This window comes from Amaranthus tricolor, chromosome 3 (assembly GCF_026212465.1).
Source record: "Amaranthus tricolor cultivar Red isolate AtriRed21 chromosome 3, ASM2621246v1, whole genome shotgun sequence".
NCBI classification, from domain to species: domain Eukaryota; kingdom Viridiplantae; phylum Streptophyta; class Magnoliopsida; order Caryophyllales; family Amaranthaceae; genus Amaranthus; species Amaranthus tricolor.
This window is the reverse complement of record NC_080049.1, coordinates 12,428,016-12,442,926: the sequence shown is the minus strand read 5'-3', so window position 1 is coordinate 12,442,926 and position 14,911 is coordinate 12,428,016.

Genomic DNA, 14,911 nt, shown 5'->3' with positions numbered 1-14,911 from the left:
ATCATTGATCCTTGTTCATTCTTCATCGTTCATTCTTCATTGATCATTGATCCTTGTTCATTCTTCATCGTTCATTCGTCATTGACCATTGATCCTTATTCATTCTTCATCGTTTCTTCTTCATTGATCATTGATCCTTGTTCATTCTTCATCGTTCATTCTTCATTGATCATTGATCCTTGTTTATTCTTCATCGTTCATTCTTCATTGATCATTGATCCTTGTTCATTCTTCATCGTTCATTCGTCATTGATCATTGATCCTTGTTCATTCTTCATCGTTCATTCTTCATTGATCATTGATCCTTGTTCATTCTTCATCGTTCATTCGTCATTGATCATTGATCCTTGTTCATTCTTCATCGTTCATTCTTCATTGATCATTGATCCTTGTTCATTCTTCATCGTTCATTCTTCATTGATCATTGATCCTTGTTCATTCTTCATCGTTCATTCTTTATTGATCATTGATCCTTGTTCATTCTTCATCGTTGATTCGTCATAGACCATTGATCCTTGTTCATTCTTCATCGTTCATTCTTCATTGATCATTGATCCTTGTTCATTCTTCATCGCTCATTCTTCATTGATCATTGATCCTTGTTTATTCTTCATTGTTCATTCTTCATCGCTCATTCTTCATTGATCATTGATCCTTGTTCATTCTTCATCGTTCATTCTTCATTGATCATTGATCCTTGTTCATTCTTCATCGTTCATTCTTCATTGATCATTGATCCTTGTTCATTCTTCATCGTTCATTCGTCATTGACCATTGATCCTTGTTCATTTTTCATCGTTTCTTCTTCATTGATCATTGATCCTTGTTCATTCTTCATCGTTCATTCTTCATTGATCATTGATCCTTGTTCATTCTTCATCGTTTCTTCTTCAATGATCATTGATCCTTGTTCATTCTTCATCGTTCATTCTTCATTGATCATTGATCCTTGTTCATTCTTCATCGTTCATTCGTTATTGACCATTAATCCTTGTTCATTCTTCATCGTTCATTCGTCATTGATCATTGATCCTTGTTCATTCTTCATCGTTCATTCTTCATTGATCATTGATCCTTGTTCATTCTTCATCATTTATTCTTCAGTGATCATTGATCCTTGTTCATTCTTCATCGTTCATTCGTCATTGATCATTGATCCTTGTTCATTCTTCATCGTTCATTCTTCATTGATCATTGATCCTTGTTCATTCTTCATCGTTCATTCGTCATTGATCATTGATCCTTGTTCATTCTTCATCGTTCATTCTTCATTGATCATTGATCCTTGTTCATTCTTTTTCGTTCATTCTTCATTGATCATTGATCCTTGTTCATTCTTCATCGTTCATTCTTCATTGATCATTGATCCTTGTTCATTCTTCATCGTTGATTCGTCATTGACCATTGATCCTTGTTCATTCTTCATCGTTCATTCTTCATTGATCATTGATCCTTGTTTATTCTTCATCGTTCATTCTTCATTTATCATTGATCCTTGTTCATTCTTCCTCGTTCATTCGTCATTGATCATTGATCCTTGTTCATTCTTCGTCGTTCATTCTTCAATGATCATTGATCCTAATTCATTCTTCATCGTTCATTCGTCATTGATCATTGATCATTGATCCTTGTTCATTCTTCATCGTTCATTCTTCATTGATCTTTGATCCTTGTTCATTCTTCATCGTTCATTCTTCATTGAGCATTGATCCTTGTTCATTCTTCATCGTTCATTCGTCATTGATCATTGATCCTTGTTCATTCTTCATCGTTCATTCTTCATTGATCATTGATCCTTGTTCATTCTTCATCGTTCATTCTTCATTGATCATTGATCCTTGTTCATTCTTCATCGTTCATTCTTCATTGATCATTAATCCTTGTTCATACTTCATCGTTCATTCTTCATTGATCATTGATCCTTGTTCATTCTTCATTGATCATTGATCCTTGTTCATTCTTCATCGTTCATTCTTCATTCTTCATTGATCATTGATCGTTGTTCATTCTTCATCGTTCATTCGTCATTGACCATTAATCCTTGTTCATTCTTCATCGTTCATTCTTCATTGATCATTGATCCTTGTTCATTCTTCATTGATCATTGATCCTTGTTCATTCTTCAATGATCATTGAGCCTTGTTCATTCTTCATCGTTCATTCGTCATTGACCATTGATCCTTGTTCATTCTTCATCGTTTCTTCTTCATTGATCATTGATCCTTGTTCATTCTTCATCGTTCATTCTTCATTGATCATTGATCCTTGTTCATTCTTCATCGTTTCTTCTTCATTGATCATTGATCCTTGTTCATTCTTCATCGTTCATTCTTCATGATCATTGATCCTTGTTCATTCTTCATCGTTCATTCGTTATTGACCATTAATCCTTGTTCATTCTTCATCGTTCATTCGTCATAGATCATTGATCCTTGTTCATTCTTCATTGTTCATCGTTCATTCTTCATTGATCATTGATCCTTGTTCATTCTTCATCATTCATTCTTCAGTGATCATTGATCCTTGTTCATTCTTCATCGTTCATTCGTCATTGATCATTGATCCTTGTTTATTCTTCATCGTTCATTCTTCATTGATCATTGATCCTTGTACATTCTTCATTGATCATTGATCCTTGTTCATTCTTCATCGTTCATTCTTCATTGATCATTTATCCTTGTTCATTCTTCATCGTTCATTCTTCATTGATCATTGATCCTTGTTCATTCTTCATCGTTCATTCGTCATTGATCATTGATCCTTGTTCATTCTTCATCGTTCATTCTTCATTGATCATTGATCCTTGTCCATTCTTCATCGTTCATTTGTCATTGATCATTGATCCTTGTTCATTCTTCATCGTTCATTCTTCATTGATCATTGATCCTTGTTTATTCTTCATCGTTCATTCTTTATTGATCATTGATCCTTGTTCATTCTTCATCATTCATTCTTCATTGATCATTGATCCTTGTTCATTCTTCATCGTTCATTCGTCATTGATCATTAATCCTTGTTCATTCTTCATCGTTCATTCTTCATTGATCATTGATCCTTGTTCATTCTTCATCGTTGATTCGTCATTGACCATTGATCCTTGTTCATTCTTCATCGTTTATTCTTCATTGATTATTGATCCTTGTTTATTCTTCATTGTTAATTCTTCATCGCTCATTCTTCATTGATCATTGATCCTTGTTCATTCTTCATCGTTCATTCTTCATTGATCATTGATCCTTGTTCATTCTTCATCGTTCATTCTTCATTGATCATTGATCCTTGTTCATTCTTCATCGTTCATTCGTCATTGACCATTGATCCTTATTCATTCTTCATCGTTTCTTCTTCATTGATCATTGATCCTTGTTCATTCTTCATCGTTCATTCTTCATTGATCATTGATCCTTGTTCATTCTTCATCGTTCATTCTTCATTGATCATTGATCCTTGTTCATTCTTCATCGTTCATTCGTCATTGATCATTGATCCTTGTTCATTCTTCATCGTTCATTCTTCATTGATCATTGATCCTTGTTCATTGTTCATCGTTCATTCGTCATTGACCATTGATTTTTATTCATTCTTCATCGTTTCTTCTTCATTGATCATTGATCCTTGTTCATTCTTCATCGTTCATTCTTCATTGATCATTGATCCTTGTTCATTCTTCATCGTTCATTCTTCATTGATCATTGATCCTTGTTCATTCTTCATCGTTCATTCGTCATTGATCATTGATCCTTGTTCATTCTTCATCGTTCATTCTTCATTGATCATTGATCCTTGTTCATTCTTCATCGTTCATTCTTCATTGATCATTGATCCTTGTTCATTCTTCATCGTTCATTCGTCATTGATCATTGATCCTTGTTCATTCTTCATCGTTCATTCTTCATTGATCATTGATCCTTGTTCATTCTTCATCGTTCATTCTTCATTGATCATTGATCCTTGTTCATTCTTCATCGTTCATTCTTCATTGATCATTAATCCTTGTTCATACTTCATCGTTCATTCTTCATTGATCATTGATCCTTGTTCATTCTTCATTGATCATTGATCCTTGTTCATTCTTCATCGTTCATTCTTCATTCTTCATTGATCATTGATCGTTGTTCATTCTTCATCGTTCATTCGTCATTGACCATTAATCCTTGTTCATTCTTCATCGTTCATTCTTCATTGATCATTGATCCTTGTTCATTCTTCATTGATCATTGATCCTTGTTCATTCTTCAATGATCATTGAGCCTTGTTCATTCTTCATCGTTCATTCGTCATTGACCATTGATCCTTGTTCATTCTTCATCGTTTCTTCTTCATTGATCATTGATCCTTGTTCATTCTTCATCGTTCATTCTTCATTGATCATTGATCCTTGTTCATTCTTCATCGTTTCTTCTTCATTGATCATTGATCCTTGTTCATTCTTCATCGTTCATTCTTCATGATCATTGATCCTTGTTCATTCTTCATCGTTCATTCGCTATTGACCATTAATCCTTGTTCATTCTTCATCGTTCATTCGTCATAGATCATTGATCCTTGTTCATTCTTCATTCTTCATCGTTCATTCTTCATTGATCATTGATCCTTGTTCATTCTTCATCATTCATTCTTCAGTGATCATTGATCCTTGTTCATTCTTCATCGTTCATTCGTCATTGATCATTGATCCTTGTTTATTCTTCATCGTTCATTCTTCATTGATCATTGATCCTTGTACATTCTTCATTGATCATTGATCCTTGTTCATTCTTCATCGTTCATTCTTCATTGATCATTTATCCTTGTTCATTCTTCATCGTTCATTCTTCATTGATCATTGATCCTTGTTCATTCTTCATCGTTCATTCGTCATTGATCATTGATCCTTGTTCATTCTTCATCGTTCATTCTTCATTGATCATTGATCCTTGTCCATTCTTCATCGTTCATTTGTCATTGATCATTGATCCTTGTTCATTCTTCATCGTTCATTCTTCATTGATCATTGATCCTTGTTTATTCTTCATCGTTCATTCTTTATTGATCATTGATCCTTGTTCATTCTTCATCATTCATTCTTCATTGATCATTGATCCTTGTTCATTCTTCATCGTTCATTCGTCATTGATCATTAATCCTTGTTCATTCTTCATCGTTCATTCTTCATTGATCATTGATCCTTGTTCATTCTTCATCGTTGATTCGTCATTGACCATTGATCCTTGTTCATTCTTCATCATTTATTCTTCATTGATTATTGATCCTTGTTTATTCTTCATTGTTAATTCTTCATCGCTCATTCTTCATTGATCATTGATCCTTGTTCATTCTTCATCGTTCATTCTTCATTGATCATTGATCCTTGTTCATTCTTCATCGTTCATTCTTCATTGATCATTGATCCTTGTTCATTCTTCATCGTTCATTCGTCATTGACCATTGATCCTTATTCATTCTTCATCGTTTCTTCTTCATTGATCATTGATCCTTGTTCATTCTTCATCGTTCATTCTTCATTGATCATTGATCCTTGTTCATTCTTCATCGTTCATTCTTCATTGATCATTGATCCTTGTTCATTCTTCATCGTTCATTCGTCATTGATCATTGATCCTTGTTCATTCTTCATCGTTCATTCTTCATTGATCATTGATCCTTGTTCATTGTTCATCGTTCATTCGTCATTGATCATTGATCCTTGTTCATTCTTCATTGTTCATTCTTCATTGATCATTGATCCTTGTTCATTCTTCATCGTTCATTCTTCATTGATCATTGATCCTTGTTCATTCTTCATCGTTCATTCTTTATTGATCATTGATCCTTGTTCATTCTTCATCGTTGATTCGTCATAGACCATTGATCCTTGTTCATTCTTCATTGATCATTGATCCTTGTTCATTCTTCATCGCTCATTCTTCATTGATCATTGATCCTTGTTCATTCTTCATCGTTCATTCTTCATTGATCATTGATCCTTGTTCATTCTTCATCGTTCATTCGTCATTGATCATTGATCCTTGTTCATTCTTCATCGTTCATTCTTCATTGATCATTGATCCTTGTTCATTCTTCATCGTTCATTCGTCATTGACCATTGATCCTTATTCATTCTTCATCGTTTCTTCTTCATTGATCATTGATCCTTGTTCATTCTTCATCGTTCATTCTTCATTGATCATTGATCCTTGTTCATTCTTCATCGTTCATTCTTCATTGATCATTGATCCTTGTTCATTCTTCATCGTTCATTCGTCATTGATCATTGATCCTTGTTCATTCTTCATCGTTCATTCTTCATTGATCATTGATCCTTGTTCATTCTTCATCGTTCATTCTTCATTGATCATTGATCCTTGTTCATTCTTCATCGTTCATTCGTCATTGATCATTGATCCTTGTTCATTCTTCATCGTTCATTCTTCATTGATCATTGATCCTTGTTCATTCTTCATCGTTCATTCTTCATTGATCATTGATCCTTGTTCATTCTTCATCGTTCATTCTTCATTGATCATTAATCCTTGTTCATACTTCATCGTTCATTCTTCATTGATCATTGATCCTTGTTCATTCTTCATTGATCATTGATCCTTGTTCATTCTTCATCGTTCATTCTTCATTCTTCATTGATCATTGATCGTTGTTCATTCTTCATCGTTCATTCGTCATTGACCATTAATCCTTGTTCATTCTTCATCGTTCATTCTTCATTGATCATTGATCCTTGTTCATTCTTCATTGATCATTGATCCTTGTTCATTCTTCAATGATCATTGAGCCTTGTTCATTCTTCATCGTTCATTCTTCATTGACCATTGATCCTTGTTCATTCTTCATCGTTTCTTCTTCATTGATCATTGATCCTTGTTCATTCTTCATCGTTCATTCTTCATTGATCATTGATCCTTGTTCATTCTTCATCGTTTCTTCTTCATTGATCATTGATCCTTGTTCATTCTTCATCGTTCATTCTTCATGATCATTGATCCTTGTTCATTCTTCATCGTTCATTCGTTATTGACCATTAATCCTTGTTCATTCTTCATCGTTCATTCGTCATAGATCATTGATCCTTGTTCATTCTTCATTCTTCATCGTTCATTCTTCATTGATCATTGATCCTTGTTCATTCTTCATCATTCATTCTTCAGTGATCATTGATCCTTGTTCATTCTTCATCGTTCATTCGTCATTGATCATTGATCCTTGTTTATTCTTCATCGTTCATTCTTCATTGATCATTGATCCTTGTACATTCTTCATTGATCATTGATCCTTGTTCATTCTTCATCGTTCATTCTTCATTGATCATTTATCCTTGTTCATTCTTCATCGTTCATTCTTCATTGATCATTGATCCTTGTTCATTCTTCATCGTTCATTCGTCATTGATCATTGATCCTTGTTCATTCTTCATCGTTCATTCTTCATTGATCATTGATCCTTGTCCATTCTTCATCGTTCATTTGTCATTGATCATTGATCCTTGTTCATTCTTCATCGTTCATTCTTCATTGATCATTGATCCTTGTTTATTCTTCATCGTTCATTCTTTATTGATCATTGATCCTTGTTCATTCTTCATCATTCATTCTTCATTGATCATTGATCCTTGTTCATTCTTCATCGTTCATTCGTCATTGATCATTAATCCTTGTTCATTCTTCATCGTTCATTCTTCATTGATCATTGATCCTTGTTCATTCTTCATCGTTGATTCGTCATTGACCATTGATCCTTGTTCATTCTTCATCATTTATTCTTCATTGATTATTGATCCTTGTTTATTCTTCATTGTTAATTCTTCATCGCTCATTCTTCATTGATCATTGATCCTTGTTCATTCTTCATCGTTCATTCTTCATTGATCATTGATCCTTGTTCATTCTTCATCGTTCATTCTTCATTGATCATTGATCCTTGTTCATTCTTCATCGTTCATTCGTCATTGACCATTGATCCTTATTCATTCTTCATCGTTTCTTCTTCATTGATCATTGATCCTTGTTCATTCTTCATCGTTCATTCTTCATTGATCATTGATCCTTGTTCATTCTTCATCGTTCATTCTTCATTGATCATTGATCCTTGTTCATTCTTCATCGTTCATTCGTCATTGATCATTGATCCTTGTTCATTCTTCATCGTTCATTCTTCATTGATCATTGATCCTTGTTCATTGTTCATCGTTCATTCGTCATTGATCATTGATCCTTGTTCATTCTTCATTGTTCATTCTTCATTGATCATTGATCCTTGTTCATTCTTCATCGTTCATTCTTCATTGATCATTGATCCTTGTTCATTCTTCATCGTTCATTCTTTATTGATCATTGATCCTTGTTCATTCTTCATCGTTGATTCGTCATAGACCATTGATCCTTGTTCATTCTTCATTGATCATTGATCCTTGTTCATTCTTCATCGCTCATTCTTCATTGATCATTGATCCTTGTTCATTCTTCATCGTTCATTCTTCATTGATCATTGATCCTTGTTCATTCTTCATCGTTCATTCTTCATTGATCATTGATCCTTGTTCATTCTTCATCGTTCATTCTTCATTGATCATTGATCCTTGTTCATTCTTCATCGTTCATTCGTCATTGACCATTGATCCTTATTCATTCTTCATCGTTTCTTCTTCATTGATCATTGATCCTTGTTCATTCTTCATCGTTCATTCTTCATTGATCATTGATCCTTGTTCATTCTTCATCGTTCATTCTTCATTGATCATTGATCCTTGTTCATTCTTCATCGTTCATTCGTCATTGATCATTGATCCTTGTTCATTCTTCATCGTTCATTCTTCATTGATCATTGATCCTTGTTCATTCTTCATCGTTCATTCGTCATTGATCATTGATCCTTGTTCATTCTTCATCGTTCATTCTTCATTGATCATTGATCCTTGTTCATTCTTCATCGTTCATTCTTCATTGATCATTGATCCTTGTTCATTCTTCATCGTTCATTCTTTATTGATCATTGATCCTTGTTCATTCTTCATCATTGATTCGTCATAGACCATTGATCCTTGTTCATTCTTCATCGTTCATTCTTCATTGATCATTGATCCTTGTTCATTCTTCATCGCTCATTCTTCATTGATCATTGATCCTTGTTTATTCTTCATTGTTCATTCTTCATCGCTCATTCTTCATTGATCATTGATCCTTGTTCATTCTTCATCGTTCATTCTTCATTGATCATTGATCCTTGTTCATTCTTCATCGTTCATTCTTCATTGACCATTGATCCTTGTTCATTCTTCATCGTTCATTCGTCATTGACCATTGATCCTTGTTCATTCTTCATCGTTTCTTCTTCATTGATCATTGATCCTTGTTCATTCTTCATTGATCATTGATCCTTGTTCATTCTTCATCGTTTCTTCTTCATTGATCATTGATCCTTGTTCATTCTTCATCGTTCATTCTTCATTGATCATTGATCCTTGTTCATTCTTCATCGTTCATTCGTTATTGACCATTAATCCTTGTTCATTCTTCATCGTTCATTCGTCATTGATCATTGATCCTTGTTCATTCTTCATCGTTCATTCTTCATTGATCATTGATCCTTGTTCATTCTTCATCATTCATTCTTCAGTGATCATTGATCCTTGTTCATTCTTCATCGTTCATTCGTCATTGATCATTGATCCTTGTTCATTCTTCATCGTTCATTCTTCATTGATCATTGATCCTTGTTCATTCTTCATCGTTCATTCGTCATTGATCATTGATCCTTGTTCATTCTTCATCGTTCATTCTTCATTGATCATTGATCCTTGTTCATTCTTCATCGTTCATTCTTCATTGATCATTGATCCTTGTTCATTCTTCGTCGTTCATTCTTCATTGATCATTGATCCTTGTTCATTCTTCATCGTTGATTCGTCATTGACCATTGATCCTTGTTCATTCTTCATCGTTCATTCTTCATTGATCATTGATCCTTGTTTATTCTTCATCGTTCATTCTTCATTTATCATTGATCCTTGTTCATTCTTCCTCGTTCATTCGTCATTGATCATTGATCCTTGTTCATTCTTTGTCGTTCATTCTTCAATGATCATTGATCCTAATTCATTCTTCATCGTTCATTCGTCATTGATCCTTGTTCATTCTTCATCGTTCATTCTTCATTGATCATTGATCCTTGTTCATTCTTCATCGTTCATTCTTCATTGATCATTGATCCTTGTTCATTCTTCATCGTTTATTCTTCATTGATCATTCATCCTTGTTCATTCTTCATCGTTGATTCGTCATTGACCATTGATCCTTGTTCATTCTTCATCGTTCATTCTTCATTGATCATTGATCCTTGTTTATTCTTCATCGTTCATTCTTCATTGATCATTGATCCTTGTTCATTCTTCCTCGTTCATTCGTCATTGATCATTGATCCTTGTTCATTCTTCGTCGTTCATTCTTCAATGATCATTGATCCTAATTCATTCTTCATCGTTCATTCGTCATTGATCATTGATCATTGATCCTTGTTCACTCTTCATCGTTCATTCTTCATTGATCATTGATCCTTGTTCATTCTTCATCGTTCATTCTTCATTGATCATTGATCCTTGTTCATTCTTCATCGTTCATTCGTCATTGATCATTGATCCTTGTTCATTCTTCATCGTTCATTCTTCATTGATCATTGATCCTTGTTCATTCTTCATCGTTCATTCTTCATTGATCATTGATCCTTGTTCATTCTTCATCGTTCATTCTTTATTGATCATTGATCCTTGTTCATTCTTCATCGTTGATTCGTCATAGACCATTGATCCTTGTTCATTCTTCATCGTTCATTCTTCATTGATCATTGATCCTTGTTCATTCTTCATCGCTCATTCTTCATTGATCATTGATCCTTGTTTATTCTTCATTGTTCATTCTTCATCGCTCATTCTTCATTGATCATTGATCCTTGTTCATTCTTCATCGTTCATTCGTCATTGATCATTGATCCTTGTTCATTCTTCATCGTTCATTCTTCATTGATCATTGATCCTTGTTCATTCTTCATCGTTCATTCTTCATTAATCATTGATCCTTGTTCATTCTTCATCGTTTATTCTTCATTGATCATTCATCCTTGTTCATTCTTCATCGTTGATTCGTCATTGACCATTGATCCTTGTTCATTCTTCATCGTTCATTCTTCATTGATCATTGATCCTTGTTCATTCTTCATCGTTCATTCTTCATTGATCATTGATCCTTGTTCATTCTTCATCGTTCATTCTTTATTGATCATTGATCCTTGTTCATTCTTCATCGTTGATTCGTCATAGACCATTGATCCTTGTTCATTCTTCATTGATCATTGATCCTTGTTCATTCTTCATCGCTCATTCTTCATTGATCATTGATCCTTGTTCATTCTTCATTGATCATTGATCCTTGTTCATTCTTCATCGTTCATTCTTCATTGATCATTGATCCTTGTTCATTCTTCATCGTTCATTCTTCATTGATCATTGATCCTTGTTCATTCTTCATCGTTCATTCGTCATTGATCATTGATCCTTGTTCATTCTTCATCGTTCATTCTTCATTGATCATTGATCCTTGTTCATTCTTCATCGTTCATTCTTCATTGATCATTGATCCTTGTTCATTCTTCATCGTTCATTCTTTATTGATCATTGATCCTTGTTCATTCTTCATCGTTGATTCGTCATAGACCATTGATCCTTGTTCATTCTTCATCGTTCATTCTTCATTGATCATTGATCCTTGTTCATTCTTCATCGCTCATTCTTCATTGATCATTGATCCTTGTTTATTCTTCATTGTTCATTCTTCATCGCTCATTCTTCATTGATCATTGATCCTTGTTCATTCTTCATCGTTCATTCGTCATTGATCATTGATCCTTGTTCATTCTTCATCGTTCATTCTTCATTGATCATTGATCCTTGTTCATTCTTCATCGTTCATTCTTCATTAATCATTGATCCTTGTTCATTCTTCATCGTTTATTCTTCATTGATCATTCATCCTTGTTCATTCTTCATCGTTGATTCGTCATTGACCATTGATCCTTGTTCATTCTTCATCGTTCATTCTTCATTGATCATTGATCCTTGTTTATTCTTCATCGTTCATTCTTCATTGATCATTGATCCTTGTTCATTCTTCCTCGTTCATTCGTCATTGATCATTGATCCTTGTTCATTCTTCGTCGTTCATTCTTCAATGATCATTGATCCTAATTCATTCTTCATCGTTCATTCGTCATTGATCATTGATCATTGATCCTTGTTCATTCTTCATCGTTCATTCTTCATTGATCTTTGATCCTTGTTCATTCTTCATCGTTCATTCTTCATTGAGCATTGATCCTTGTTCATTCTTCATCGTTCATTCGTCATTGATCATTGATCCTTGTTCATTCTTCATCGTTCATTCTTCATTGATCATTGATCCTTGTTCATTCTTCATCGTTCATTCGTCATTGATCATTGATCCTTGTTCATTCTTCATCGTTCATTCTTCATTGATCATTGATCCTTGTTCATTCTTCATCGTTCATTCTTCATTGATCATTGATCCTTGTTCATTCTTCATCGTTCATTCTTTATTGATCATTGATCCTTGTTCATTCTTCATCGTTGATTCGTCATAGACCATTGATCCTTGTTCATTCTTCATTGATCATTGATGCTTGTTCATTCTTCATCGCTCATTCTTCATTGATCATTGATCCTTGTTCATTCTTCATCGTTCATTCTTCATTGATCATTGATCCTTGTTCATTCTTCATCGTTCATTCTTCATTGATCATTGATCCTTGTTCATTCTTCATCGTTCATTCTTCATTGATCATTGATCCTTGTTCATTCTTCATCGTTCATTCGTCATTGACCATTGATCCTTGTTCATTCTTCATCGTTTCTTCTTCATTGATCATTGATCCTTGTTCATTCTTCATTGATCATTGATCCTTGTTCATTCTTCATCGTTTCTTCTTCATTGATCATTGATCCTTGTTCATTCTTCATCGTTCATTCTTCATTGATCATTGATCCTTGTTCATTCTTCATCGTTCATTCGTTATTGACCATTAATCCTTGTTCATTCTTCATCGTTCATTCGTCATTGATCATTGATCCTTGTTCATTCTTCATCGTTCATTCTTTATTGATCATTGATCCTTGTTCATTCTTCATCATTCATTCTTCAGTGATCATTGATCCTTGTTCATTCTTCATCGTTCATTCGTCATTGATCATTGATCCTTGTTCATTCTTCATCGTTCATTCTTCATTGATCATTGATCCTTGTTCATTCTTCATCGTTCATTCGTCATTGATCATTGATCCTTGTTCATTCTTCATCGTTCATTCTTCATTGATCATTGATCCTTGTTCATTCTTCATCGTTCATTCTTCATTGATCATTGATCCTTGTTCATTCTTCATCGTTCATTCTTCATTGATCATTGATCCTTGTTCATTCTTCATCGTTGATTCGTCATTGACCATTGATCCTTGTTCATTCTTCATCGTTCATTCTTCATTGATCATTGATCCTTGTTTATTCTTCATCGTTCATTCTTCATTTATCATTGATCCTTGTTCATTCTTCCTCGTTCATTCGTCATTGATCATTGATCCTTGTTCATTCTTCGTCGTTCATTCTTCAATGATCATTGATCCTAATTCATTCTTCATCGTTCATTCGTCATTGATCCTTGTTCATTCTTCATCGTTCATTCTTCATTGATCTTTGATCCTTGTTCATTCTTCAACGTTCATTCTTCATTGATCATTGATCCTTGTTCATTCTTCATCGTTCATTCGTCATTGATCATTGATCCTTGTTCATTCTTCATCGTTCATTCTTCATTGATCATTGATCCTTGTTCATTCTTCATCGTTCATTCTTCATTGATCATTGATCCTTGTTCATTCTTCATCGTTTATTCTTCATTGATCATTCATCCTTGTTCATTCTTCATCGTTGATTCGTCATTGACCATTGATCCTTGTTCATTCTTCATCGTTCATTCGTCATTGATCATTGATCCTTGTTCATTCTTCATCGTTCATTCTTCATTGATCATTGATCCTTGTTCATTCTTCATCATTCATTCTTCAGTGATCATTGATCCTTGTTCATTCTCCATCGTTCATTCGTCATTGATCATTGATCCTTGTTCATTCTTCATCGTTCATTCTTCATTGATCATTGATCCTTGTTCATTCTTCATCGTTCATTCGTCATATATCATTGATCCTTGTTCATTCTTCATCGTTCATTCTTCATTGATCATTGATCCTTGTTCATTCTTCATCGTTCATTCTTCATTGATCATTGATCCTTGTTCATTCTTCATCGTTCATTCGTCATTGATCATTGATCCTTGTTCATTCTTCATCGTTCATTCTTCATTGATCATTGATCCTTGTTCATTCTTCATCGTTCATTCTTCATTGATCATTGATCCTTGTTCATTCTTCATCGTTCATTCTTTATTGATCATTGATCCTTGTTCATTCTTCATCGTTGATTCGTCATAGACCATTGATCCTTGTTCATTCTTCATCGTTCATTCTTCATTGATCATTGATCCTTGTTCATTCTTCATCGCTCATTCTTCATTGATCATTGATCCTTGTTCATTCTTCATCGTTCATTCTTCATTGATCATTGATCCTTGTTTATTCTTCATCGTTCATTCTTCATTGATCATTGATCCTTGTTCATTCTTCCTCGTTCATTCGTCATTGATCATTGATCCTTGTTCATTCTTCGTCGTTCATTCTTCAATGATCATTGATCCTAATTCATTCTTCATCGTTCATTCGTCATTGATCATTGATCATTGATCCTTGTTCATTCTTCATCGTTCATTCTTCATTGATCTTTGATCCTTGTTCATTCTTCATCGTTCA